Source organism: Aulonocara stuartgranti, assembly GCF_965226115.1.
Source record: "Aulonocara stuartgranti genome assembly, chromosome: 18".
NCBI classification, from domain to species: Eukaryota; Metazoa; Chordata; class Actinopteri; order Cichliformes; family Cichlidae; genus Aulonocara; species Aulonocara stuartgranti.
Genome location: NC_138954.1, coordinates 23,521,513 through 23,534,929, shown reverse-complemented (window position 1 = coordinate 23,534,929; position 13,417 = coordinate 23,521,513). Strand labels below are relative to the sequence as shown.

The following is a 13,417-nucleotide window of genomic DNA, read 5'->3' as shown; positions in this document are numbered from 1 at the left end:
AGCAGCTAGGTCCCCTAACTTTCAGTAGCTGTTGAAAGGAAAAAGTTGTGGTATATCAGTGGTTAGAAATAACATTATTACTTTAGGATTAGTTTAACACAAAGTCAGGGCTGACCCAGGACCATTGCTGTGAGTCACAGTGCGCAGCATAAAAGTCCTTTCACATCGGATGCAGGATACGCTGCTAATGCTAACTGCTAACTAAAAGCAAAGGATCCAGAATTTGTTACGCTGGCTGCTGGGCTCTATGGGTTTTTGCAGCAGCTCTACCTGTACTAGATGCACCTGCTCCTTGTCTTTTCTATCTCTGACTTTATGTCCTCTACAAGAGTTTGTTTTTTTTGCTAGTTCTTCAAATGTTCAATAAAAACATGTACGCTAATTCATAACGAAGAAAGCTTTGTAATGAAGACTGTCATTTCCAAAACACTGCCCGCCCCCACCCCGCGGTCCGCAGCGCTGTTGAAAAGGCTGTGGAAGTCCCTGTATTAAACACGTAGACCTGTGACATAAAAATCACCAAACTCGGACGACCACAGACTGTTTTCCTTCGTGGTGATGAAGGAAAACGCTGGGTTGGCATGTAAAAGGGCATTTATTCCCTTCAAAGACCTGCAGTTCAAAAAAAGCGCCCCTCGACAGCCAAACCCATCTGTTCTCTGATTGGATTGTTACATTTGTGATTGACATGACATTGACCAATCAGATGAAGGAAAGAAAAATAGGGTCAAAAATCCGTACTTGTAACTTGCAGGGGTTTTTTTTCTAAGTCCACACACAAATCTTTTTTACGCACACACAAATCTTTTTTACACATACAAATCTTTTTTACGCACACACAAATCTTTTTTACGCACACACAAATCTTTTTTGCGCACACACAAATCTTTTTTGCGCACACACAAATCTTTTTTGCGCACACACAAATCTTTTTTACGCACACACAAATCTTTTTTACGCACACACAAATCTTTTTTACGCACACACAAATCTTTTTTACGCACACACAAATCTTTTTTACGCACACACAAATCTTTTTTACAAGTACAAAATATTTATGACCACATTTTGAGCCCATATGTAACAAGCTAGTCTACAATGTTAGTTAGCTAATACAGTATTTTGTACTTTCAGTTTTACGATGGTCAAAGAGAAGGCAATGGTCAGAGGCCATTCTTCAATAAATCAGCGCAAAAAGGAAAATAAGTCTGGTTATTGGAGCATCGTTATCTCGCTGTCTAGTTGGTGAAACCAGGAGACTCAGGGCGAGGACAGCATAGCCCAGCCGTACTGACTTGTCTACTAATACTTGCAAACTACTTGCCAAACGGTAGTGAAACTAGAAATGGAGAACAACTGCCTTCAAAATAAAAGTTGCACCTTTTGAAATGTGTTGGTTTCACAAGTAATGCATGACTTTCACTTCTCTATTCCCAGTTTACCATGGCACCATGGCATTTGGTGAGTGTCTGATTCACCCAGCAATAGCCAGGAATCTCCAGCAACCACTTACCAACCAGTCAGGGAATACACATTTTTCCCTAGCGACCAGATGTTGCTAGGGGCTCACTAGGCATAAATCTAGTCTACAGTGACATCAGCCCGCTAGCCTCACCTACTCTATAAGTGTTACATAACCTCCCAGATGGTCGACAGATTAAAAGACGCACTGAGATTAGGCGATAGCAGATCTCCAGTTCAGCTTTGGTGCTCCAGATTCTCTTGACTCTGCTGAGGAGAGATATCCAAAACATATTCTCTCATAAAGTGTATGTCACTTCTAAATTACCTACACCCATTCAGTCGGGTTGAGATCTGTGACTATGAAAAAAAACTGCATACGATCCTGATTATTTTTCATTAAACTATTCAGTCAGCCCTTCTCCAGTATATGATAACATCAGAGCCAAGACCCATTAGTATACTTAATATGGTTATGTATCTTGCTCTTGCAAGCTAGACTCTCCTCCCAAATTTAGCGTAATTATAAATGCCTTCTATATGACCTTTTTATAGTTCATCATGCTTTAAATTATGTTTTGTTTTTTCTTTTTACAGTATTAGAGTTTGGCATTTTAAAGCTTTCGGTACCTCCAGTGATTTTTATTAAAGAATGCGCTTTAGCAATGCAGACCTTCCCTTCCACCACTAATCCATCCTGAGGATAAAAATGAAATAAGAACAACAAAGTGAATAGATTTTAATCAGCCGAGACTTAGTGAAAAAGAAGCTTAGAGCATAATCGCATTCATTTATATGAAATAGTGTTCACAGCAGGAAAAGTTAAAAAGATAGGTAAGAATGCTGTGGTAGTTATACCCCATCGTGACATTACAGTCTCATTTAGGTAGTCACGTGATGAGGTGTGAAAGAGTGGACAGTGAGTTTTGCTGATTTGTGCAGATGGGATGCGGAGTACGGCTCCAGAATGAGCTCAGTGGAAGGTTTCATGGAGGTGGACTGAAATGACACCTGACAGCAGGGATTTGACAATGCGATTGGTGTGGGGCATGGCAAAACCTGATTGGTTGACCTGAAAAGTGTATGTGTCCTCTGTCAGGCAGCTGAGTTGGTAATAGGAGACTGAAGACTGGGGGGAAAAAAATCTAGACCCTTTCCTATGGCAACATCTGGGATGAAAGCCGAGCAAATTTTCTTGACAACTTACTAAAGTTCTCTTTCCTTTCTCATCACTGTTAAACATCTGCGACAGACCGGGAGGATTTGACGTCCAGTCTTTTGAGCTCTGTGGTGACGACGGGAGATTGGGGCTCTTCTCACCGCCACCATGTGCGAGCTTTCATCAGGCCACTTCACAGCCCTCTGAGCGGAAACCGGACCACCGCCGGCGCATACTGTGAAGGCACGCTGCCGCCGTACAGACAGTTACGCACACGCGGGTATGATTATGAACACAGGCAGACACGCACAGACACAAACACACGTGTCAGCACCACTTATAACAGACCACAGTTTGATGAGGTGTGTCACCAGTCTGAGAGGAGTGGAGCCCACTATGCATATGTGTGTGTGTGAGTGAGAGAGCGTTGGTTAGCAGTTAGTAATCACTTTATCACATAATTGCAATCACCGATCATCATCCCACTACAGACAGTCACTGCATTAGACGGGTTTGTGATGTCTTTCAGCATCTGTTTCACTCCCAGTAGAAGGCAGAAAACAACTGTGGAAACAATATCTTTCAGTGTGGTCCGCAGTCCCTAGCAGAGCCTTTATAAGTGTTCTAGTGGTTTGTGAGATTCCTGTTTTAATTTGGTGCTTTTAAATTTGAAGGAAGGTTTGTTCCCCTGGTTTCCATTTTTAAACCTGAGTTGGTGGACATATGTGAACCCAGAGAGGGGAAAAGTATTGGTTACATTTGTCAAACAGTACATGTCATTTCAAATACATGCCACTCATTTCTCCCTTCTCAACAGTTTCAGCCATTAGTACGGTTCAGAAAAAAGGGAAACTGGTGGATTGTCTCTAAAGCTGTCACCAGAACCAATACTTAACCTTGCTGGGTACAATGTATCATTTAATATCAACATAGATACTATTTTGGTGTTAGTGTTGTCAGAAAAAAATGATACCTGGATACTAATTGACACAAAAAATTACATTCAGATCAAACGCAACAGTGTCGATACCAGCGAGGCTATCTCTGCTGCCTCCTGCTGATGCACTCCTGCACACAGGCACACAGCCCCTCCCCTCACTAGCAGCTGAACACATGAACAGCAGCACTTTAAATGTGCCAAAGCATTTTAAAGACTGAACCCCCGGTTTTTATGAAGAATTCTGAGAGGTCAATAAAGCTCCTATTTCAAACACAGTGAAGTATTTAACAGTTAATATAAATGATAACCTGGCCAGCACCCACCTTAACTACTAGTAGTTATTCACATTAAGGTAATGGATTGCGGCTATGGCTAATAATGTCTGTAATGTTAATGGACAGTGTTAATTTAATAGGATAACACAGGTACTTGTGTTGCGTTTCTCTTAAAGTCCTCAACTGAACCAGAGGAAATCCTTCCTGCTAGACAGAAACGGTAGTAGTCTACTTTAACAGCTATATGCTCAGCAATGACAATATGGTACCAAAACACCACATGGAGAGGATTAGTTCCTCTCCATTAGTTCCTCTTTAGCTAAATAGATTTGCCGAAAACCAGTTTGTTCATAATTTTCTCAATAAATGCCTTCTAGTATCAAATGCATTTAAGTATTGAGTATTTTCTTGGGTAAGGGTGAAGAAAAACCTGCATGGCACTATTTAAATATAAAACATGTGATCATCGCTCTTTTGTACCTGTGTGCTGTTCTTAACTTAGGTCAGTAAATTTGTAAGGTATGGAAGAGATGTACGTTTTTGTTTTTTATTGAAACGGCCCAAAGAACATTTGATAAAAGCATTTCTAAAAGAAAGTTGGGAAACTGTTTCTGTAAAAACGGAATGCAATGGTTTGTAAATCATTTAAAATCTGTATTTATTGAAAATGTCTTTACATTTATTATGTATCATTATTATTATTATTTAAAATATTGAATATTGAGCCAGACAAAACATTTTAAATTTGATACCAATGACACACCGGTGCACTGTTAAAGGCATCAGATATGATAGTATGGGTGTGAATTCTTTCACATGTGTGTGGGTACCATGTACAGGTGTCGGGTTAACTTACATTCAGAGAATATCTCTTATAAGGAAGGTCTGGACTCTTTTGGCAAGACAGTGTTTAACCACAGTCTGCATGTGTTGCAACAGAAAGGCTCTGTAGTAACAGTCCCAGCACTAAACCGGCATGCCTGCAGTCTAAACCGTTTGCCCACATTTGGCAATAAAAGCATTTGGCCTGGCCTATAAAACAAAAAGTAGAACAAAGGAGACCCTGAAATACAAAGCAGATGAAATCCTGTATCAATGAAGAGAAAGAGAACATTTTACTTTTAAAACATTTGGTCTCCTTAGTCCCAGGCGCCTACCAGTCCCTTTGGAGGTTTTAGAATCTGTTGAAGAGATTATATATCTCCCCTGGCCTGGGAATACCTGTGGATCCCCCCACGGAATTGGAAAATGTTGCCGGGGAGAGGAACATATAAACTGCTCAGTCTACTGCCACTGCCACCCAACTTTGATAAGCAGAAGATAAGAGATGGGTGCATGGATATGAATTCATGCCTTTAAGAAAGGAGACCCTTTTTATACCCTCACATGTGCACCCAGCTTCCTCTACGAGTAGAATCTAATTCTCTGGGAAACATTTATTATGTATATATTGGGATTTTTTTTAATGTTTTGCAAAACCATGATACAAGATAACAGTGGCTCAGCTTCACACAGAGCAGATATGGACCAAAAGTATCGACTGGAGTTTTGTCTGTTTGCACTTCTGTGATTTGTAAGATCTAAAATGGGTTTTTTAACCATTTCCCTCAGAATAGGTGCCTGCTGTGACTAAATTGAGAGCTGTCTGAATGAATCGAAACATTAATGTTGCATTACCGAAAACCACATTGCTGAGCCGAGAGACACTAAAATGCTCCACAACTTTAGAGTTGGGTGATAATTCCCCGGGGGTCCATCACTAACAGCAATCCGTTTCACGCGAAATGTAATCAGTGCATAAACAATGATAATGGTTGAACATTGTACATGGTACATTGCTCGCTGGCGGCCAAACTGTGTAATTACGACAGTGTTTCTAAATGACCTCAAATATGTAATTTTTGCCTGAAAAAATTCATGGTAATTAAGTGTAGCGTTTACATAGACCTGTTATTTTCATATATTTAGGTTAAAACAACCAATATGACGAATAAATGGACCTCAATTTAGCTTTTGAAATATTTTTTTCACACACTTACACAAATTTAAACAGTATAAAAGAAAGATTTTCATTTTGGTTGATCAGGACCAGTTGATGGCTGCATGAGTCATATTTTACACATTTGCCTAACAACCAAAAGATCCCCAGTTCAATGCTTGGAGGAGACTCAGAACCCTTTGGGATTGCATCAGAAAGAGCATAAAAAAAGCCAGCTCCAACATATAAAGCTACCCGCTGTGGTGAGCCCTTGTGAATAGGGGAGCAGCTGAAAGTAGCTTTCATAACCAGCTGGCAGAGTGTTACATCCTCAGTCTTAGTTCTTATCTGTTCTTATAGACCTGCGATCTCTTTCCCTGCTATCTTCTGATTTGTTTAAGGGAAAAGAACGTACAGTTTCCTTGTCCAGTGTCCTTGCTATAAAAACGGTACCTGATAGGTTCTTCCTTCATGTGTTGTTAGCTGTCAGGTTCATCCGGAGCCTTGTGTTGTCTTTATTTTAAAGTTTGTAGAGTCACTGTTGTTTCTATTTTTTTCCTCTTTGTTCACCTTGTTGCTCAAGGGAAAAACATCAGCGTGGTATTTTCACTCATCTTTTTATATTTATTTCTTTTTTTATAAAAGCATTCAAGCACACACTAGACTCCATTTCATAACGAGTGTACTGCAGCTCTTGGAGAACACTCAGGACAGAAACAGTATGTCATCCTGTCAGCACTTTGTGTTTTACTGCTGACATTATTCTGGGTAAAACAAAGTTTGTGTGTTCAGAGGGTACAGAGAGCAAAAAAGGTTAAGAAAAGCAAAGTAAAAAGACTGAGGACTCTGTGAAGCCAATAAATGTGCAGTAAGAATGGACAAATGGAGGGCAGATGCAAGGCATGAAGCAGGTACAGAGATATTGAGACAGACGGCCATTCAGCGATACAGACAGTTGTGAACCAGCTGTTTGTCAGCTGTTCCTCATCATCTTTTCCACGATACAACAGGTGGTTGTATTCGGCCGACAGATGCCGGCAATTTGTGGCGGCGGGATGCAGTAAGTGCCAGTTCATTTTTGGTTTTCTGGCTGATTTGTCTGCATCTGTGACGCATCAGAGCAATTAATTAATCAAGCATTTACTTTGAACCCATTTTAGGCAAAAGGAAATGAACTGCAAGTTTGTGCCCGTGTCTCAAGATTTGCTTCTTTGTTTTTTGAGCAAGCAAACGGAATATTTGGGGGTTTTGTTCTGTTGGTTGGCGAAGGAATGCAACCTTGAAAACCTATCCTGGTTTCTAGACAAAATTGTTGCTTTATGATTAAGAAAATAGTTCATTTTATTAAGACATGAAACATAATCCTTGCGTGCAGTCTTGTGGGGGTTGAGAGGTTTGAGGATGTTTGTGCACACCTTCCATAATCCAGTCGGTCCTTTGTGTGGTTAAAGGATTAGTAGCTATTTGAAATGTTTGGGTATCCCATGCTTGAGATGGGGAAATCTTCCAATATGTTTTCACTACCTTTTTAAAGAGACTTTTTTTTCCCCCCCCCATTACAGTCGTGACATAAAAGAAAAATTCTGGTGTAATGCATCTCTTGTATACAGAAGAGTGGCCCTAGGGAAATATTTGGCCCTGTCGAGGCTGAAGGAGAGGATGGATAAATGACAGGGAGCTGGAGCGTTGAGGAAGGCAGAGGAGATATGGAAACGATGGAGCAGTTGATAGGGAGTTCGTTATTCTGTTCCTATATTTGGCTCTCTATATTATCCTCTCTTATTCTTACAGTGGAGACATCCTCTGTGTAGGCCTACAGCCTACTGAAATCTGTCGCCGGCGTGCTTGTATCTGTGCGCGTGCCTCCTCAGTACTTCTGTAGTTGTCATGGCAACATTACATCTTCTGGCATATGGTGGTGGTGGGGGGGTTAAGTGGGTTTGATGTAAAAGGAGCCAAGGTGTTTTGTTTTCAGAAGGATATATTCATCAGTTTGACCTTTCACCTCACCAGATCAGCAGTGTGAATGTTTGAGGTGCCTTCATTTAGAATTCTTTATTTTTTGGTCTCATCTCGTTGCAGTGAGCCCCGCCTTCATTTGACTTGCCAGCACAAAACTAAACAGTCACTTGGAGCTTGTAGTGTTTGAATGTTTGCTGACACACTAATCCTCCACTGCCGCTCAGCGTTTTCTCTCTTTCTTTCTCGCTCCTGCCCATGGAGTGAGAGGAGAGAGTCGATGCACACTGTCACCTGATCGTTTTTCATTTTTAAATTTTATTTAATTTATTAAATTTTCTCCCAGTGTTCTCAAAGTATGGTGCTCAGGCCATTGGCAGCAATTGGTAACGTTTTAACCAGCCTGTGAAAGCTTTCCTGTGCTATTCATTCATTCGCAGTTTGTGTCATATTATGATATAGCAGCCTAGGAAGAGACAAAGAGAACGGCATGAGTAATGTTTAAAAAGAATATACACCACAATTACCAATACTGATACAGACTGTCGAGAACTTGTCAGCGCTCATCTTCCTTTAGCAGCCACAACCTTGAAACACAAACATTGGGGGTCTTGTATAGATCTTGTATAGAAACTAGACTGAGTGTGCAAAACGCAGGACACACATTGTTTCAAAACATGTATTCATTGCTATAAGGAAATAGTAGTAGAAAGGTTATGTATCAATACAACTTTTTCCAAAACCCAACGATAAAGAACGATAAAGAAAATCAGACAAAATGTTTTGCTATCACTAAAAATATTGACTTCATGTTGACTGATTAATGAGTTAATTTTTTAGCACTTGAGTTGCACGTAGCAGAGCACAACTACTACTGTCCTTAACACAGAATGGAAATATTTGACATCCTTCTAACAGAGCACATAGTGCTGATTGGTTTTGCAACAGTTTCCATTTTGCACGTTAATTGGAAATGGAAAAGGAATTAAAACAGTTTACCCAGACAGCCCTATTGCACTGATGAGCAGCTAGATAAATCAGAATTTGTATAACCAGCGAGCGAGTTATGAACATGTGTGATAACCACGTTTTAAAAGACTTGTCTAATACTTTGATTTGCTCATGAGATTGTCATTTGTCTCAATAGAATAATGGTTACATAGTTCTTATAATTATGGTGCCTTATACAAACCATTTTTTAAAAACTCAGTGGAATAGTTGAAAAAATTGATGGACTGCATAAATCTTTATTAATTTAGTAAGCCTTTGGGAAACACTGAGAATTAAAAGTTCCCAAACATTTGTGGTTTGGGTTTTTCCTGGTAGAATCAAGTATAATTTGAGCGTAATATCACTACCTTGGTTTCAATGCAATGGTAAAAATAGGAGCAGAGAAAACTGAATGAGCTGTAGAGTGATGAAGATTATTAGAGAGGTCAAAAACTGAGATGGACAGAGAGTGACACCTGCAGAGAGATGCTAATCCCAGAGTAAAGTGGATTACCGTAGCAGCCTCGTGCTCCCTCCCACTCTGTCTAGAGGAAATGGAGCTGCCGTAAGATGCTAAATTGCTGTGGGCTGATAAACTGCTGTCTGTGCTGCTGTGTTCACCAGAATGCTGCTCGATAGCACTCAACACTAAAACTCTTCTTTAATCGTTCTGACGTCGCCCACGTTTCGATATAGTATCCGAGTGTGTGGCTGCTGCATCTCGAGTCTGTACCGCGCACGAGTTCACAGACACATTTATTAAAGTACCTTAGCAGAGAGTTATTGAACAACCTGTGTTCATTCAGATTTAATGTTTCCCATCTATACTGAAAACTGAGTCATGACAATACTGAATTCAACCCTTTAAAGCCTGAGCTGTGAAATAATTGCCAGAAAATTAACTTTTTTTTGAAAATGGAGTGCCTATTGAACCTTTTATTGAAACCTTCTACATCGTGATGATGTAGAAGTCTCGAAAACATACACTAATAGCAGTATTGAGTTTTGATTAGCTTGCACCCATGCACATCAGCACAGATAGCATAGAGTACCCGTTTGCGTTAATAATGCACCATGAAACACGGGAAGACATGGAAGGAGAAGATGACTGACAAACATGAAAGCAAACTACACATAATTTTGTGTATAGGAAAACTCAACAGGCTATAATGAATCCTTTTAAAATATGAACAGTTTTTTAAAATCTTTTTGATCCCTGCAGTATTTTATAAATTTGTAATTTATTATATGAATTAAAAACATATTGTACATCTTGCTAGTACTGCCTTGGACCAGGTTGTTCAGAGATGCTCTTCTGCATACTTTAGTTTATTTGAGTTTTGTTTCCTTGTTATCAGCTCAAAGCAGTCTGGCCATTTTCCTCTGACCTCTGATATTAACAACGCGTTTTCATTCAGAGAAGTGCTGCTCATGGGATTTTTTTTTTCCTCCACACCATTCTCTGTAAACCCTAGATATGATGTGTGGGAAAATCCCAGTAGATCAGCAGTTTCTGAAACACTCAGACCAACTCGTCAGGCATCAACAACCATGACGTGTTCAAAGTCACTCAGATGACCTTTCTTAATTTTTAAGCTCAACAAGTCATCTTGACCTGCACGTCTAAATGTGTTGAATTGCTACCATTATATTTGTATTAACGAACAGGTGTGACTAACAAAGTGGCCGGTGAGCATATATTGCGGTGATGTGCAATAGTTGGCAGTCTTTAGTTGCTCCTGTGACCTTGAATCCTACAGTTGCATGTAAATATGTAGAAACATTGAGCAACAAAGGTGAAAACAACACGCACACCAAACTTGGGAGGAGGAAAAAAAAAGACCTTTCTGTGGATGCTAACACTCCGGTTGTCGCAGAGTATGACAAGAACAGAGTGCGTGTCACCTGTTGTGACAGGGCTAATATCGCATTTTGTAAATGGGTCCCTTTGCTGAGTGTGACATGTGGTAAATGGAAAATATGGAACTCTGGGTTTGATGGAAGCGTTAATGGTGCTCTGACAGATTATATGACCTACACAGGCTTTGAATGCAGAACACAAAGATGAAAGAAAAGGCACTTAGGAAAACTCAACATGCTGTAGTCTGTGTATATAAATATATTATTTATACTTGCTCAGAGCTGTCCTGATAACTTTTGGTTTATTGATGACTGTCAACCTTAACATTTGTGCGTTTGACAGACATTTCACCCTGGTCCCGGCCTCGTCAGTTCCACGTTGAATACAGAGTCGATGTTAGTCGACGTTAGGGCTGCCACAAACGATTATTTTGATAGTCGACTAGTCACCGATTATTTTTGCGATTAGTCGACTAATCAGATCATGCATCCATCGGACGTAAAACGTACAGCTTATTGCACCAGCATGCATCTGCTCTTATATAACTATCATTAGCTTACAGCTTGAAGTGTTTAAGGTATGTGCTAACTAAAAATAAAGACAAGATGATAGTTTATTAAATTTGAATGAAATTTGCAGATTGTTTCGGTGAAGTTTAATAAGCACCTTGCTATCTAAAATATAACAGGACACCGGAGTATATTCTCGAGTATCTCACACTTCTGATAATCAGCTGTCTGCTTGACGTTTATTCAGCTGTGTAAAAACTATAACTTTAGTCTCAGCCAAACCGATTTACTCAGGAACAAATAAAATACTAAAAAAAGCCAAACAATAATTTTTTTAAGTTATCTAAGTGACTTATATATCTTAACCTGAGTAGCGAAAGACGGCGGTGGGTTTGAAAACGATTTGCCGGGAGTCTGGTGTTCTCACGGGCTCTAGCTATCGAGCTAGTGGGTAACAGACGTCTCCGAAAACGTCAGAGCGCTTTTGAAAATATGTGGTGTCTTGATAAGCTGAGCAGATATTTGAGGTTTATACTGTTACATTCTCGCCTGAAAATATGTTAAATGTTTATTTTGTGACCCAGAAAGAATAATAAGAGTAATATTAAACTAACTAGCTGCCGCCATTGTTGGAAACTGAGCTGCGCTATGAATTCTGGGACAGAGCTACTTCTTTTTCGGGGTTTAACGGCAGCTGGCATCCTTGTACATGCAGTGCTGCCATCTTCTGTTTCAGTCCGTTATTACACTCTTAAATCCTACTACTTATTCCTGCGTCTTTTGTGATCTTACAAAGCTTCAAACGACGCGTCGACTATTAAATCAGTCGTCGACGATTTTGATAGTCGACTAATCGTGGCAGCCTTAATGTACGCTAAACACAGAGTATGTGCACTGTGACCTGGATTTCGTTTTACTAAAAGTCAGCATGTGGGAACCTGTGAAGTCATCAGCCTCCATTTGAATACTTTTGCCACGTTTTATTTTACAGGAATGTTTTTCCATAACTTAGTGAAAAACTGCTTTGAAAGTTAGAGACTTAAGTATTTCCACAGTTTGACGTGATGTTAAAGTTCAGTAACGTAGTGAAGGAGATGCACTAAAGCCTGTGTGCCATTGGATTAGCCGTGTGTGTGTGTGTGGTATCAGTGTCTCCACTGATTACTTCTGTCTCACCTTTTTTATCTGATTGTCTGTCTGCATGTGTATCCGGTTTTCTTGTCATGACTCAGAATTCGAAACAGCAGTTAATTCAATGGAGAATAAAATGACTAGTGTAGGTTTTTTATGGATTTCCCACTGACCTCACACGCTGGTGGCACACACGGGTTCCAAGCATGCACCTGAATATCTGAGGTGCAGACACGAAGACAAGCGTGGGATTGCAAACATCCCGTTGTAGCATCTCCAGCGTTGTCAAACCTTAATGTGATAAGAAAGATAAATCTATTCCACATATGACATGTTCATATGGCTGCAACACTCTGGAGATGACAAGCAGTCTAGAACTGTAGTAGTCTTAAAAAAACATGCTTATCTTTGAGACACAGCAGTGTGATAAGCAGTTTGATGTTGTGGACACAACTCTGTTGTTTTAAACAAGGTGCTGCGTCCAGTAATATAGCTTTGATGTTGTTGACGTTGTAGCCTGAGCACACGCTGAATGTCCAAAGCCGTCTTAGGTGACACTTAATGACTTCTTGCTGCAAAGGACTTGGTTTTCATAAGACATTTAATTGACTGGCAATACTGAAGTGTACTGAGGGCCTGCGGTCACATAGGAGTATGATTTTTCTAGCTCTCTGTGGACAGGAGACAGCCACCAATCAGACACGGATCTGTGCATGTATATGCATAAGTTAATGATTTAGGGTCTCTGTGGGATATAGAGACGGCACGTGGCAATGAGGGGTCAGCGGTGACAGACGCAGGCCAGCAGCTGTTAAAGGAAGGGAAGGAGGGGAGGAATAAAAGCGAGTATAAAAGGAGGAGTGGCAAGAGGAAGTGCTAGAGTGATGAATGGCTGGGCAGAGCTAGAGGGTAAAAAGGGTTGTGATGAAGGGTTTGGAGAGCAAAACGACAATGAGAAAAAGGCCAGTGGGTGGAGAGAGGGAGAGACGGTATCAACGGAAAAGATCTGAAATATATTTTTCAGTCTTAGTTCAAACACATTAAGAAGGCAATTATAGAGCTGAAATGAGACCGTTCAGTTGTGCTGCATATGTTTGCAAACGCTCGTGTAATGGAAACAAGTGTTCACACATGTGATTGCCTGTGATGGTCTT

General features: G+C 40.2%; 1 protein-coding gene across 8 annotated transcripts in view; it reads left to right on the top strand.

The window, feature by feature from the left end:
• Nucleotides 1-13,417, top strand: part of LOC309693308 (SPRY domain-containing SOCS box protein 4-like) — an 81,961-nt gene that overhangs the window by 13,375 nt on the left and 55,169 nt on the right. For 4 of the 8 annotated variants that reach the window (XM_082512403.1, XM_082512402.1, XM_082512399.1 and 1 more), the window contains exon 2: nt 2,714-2,900. The exons of 3 other annotated variants lie outside the window; for them this stretch is intronic. The gene's annotated coding sequence lies outside the window, so the exon portion shown is untranslated. Of the gene's footprint in view, nt 1-1,134; nt 1,331-1,437; nt 1,462-2,713; nt 2,901-13,417 lie in introns of those variants that run through there. One more of the 8 variants, XM_082512405.1, reaches the window with a different exon arrangement.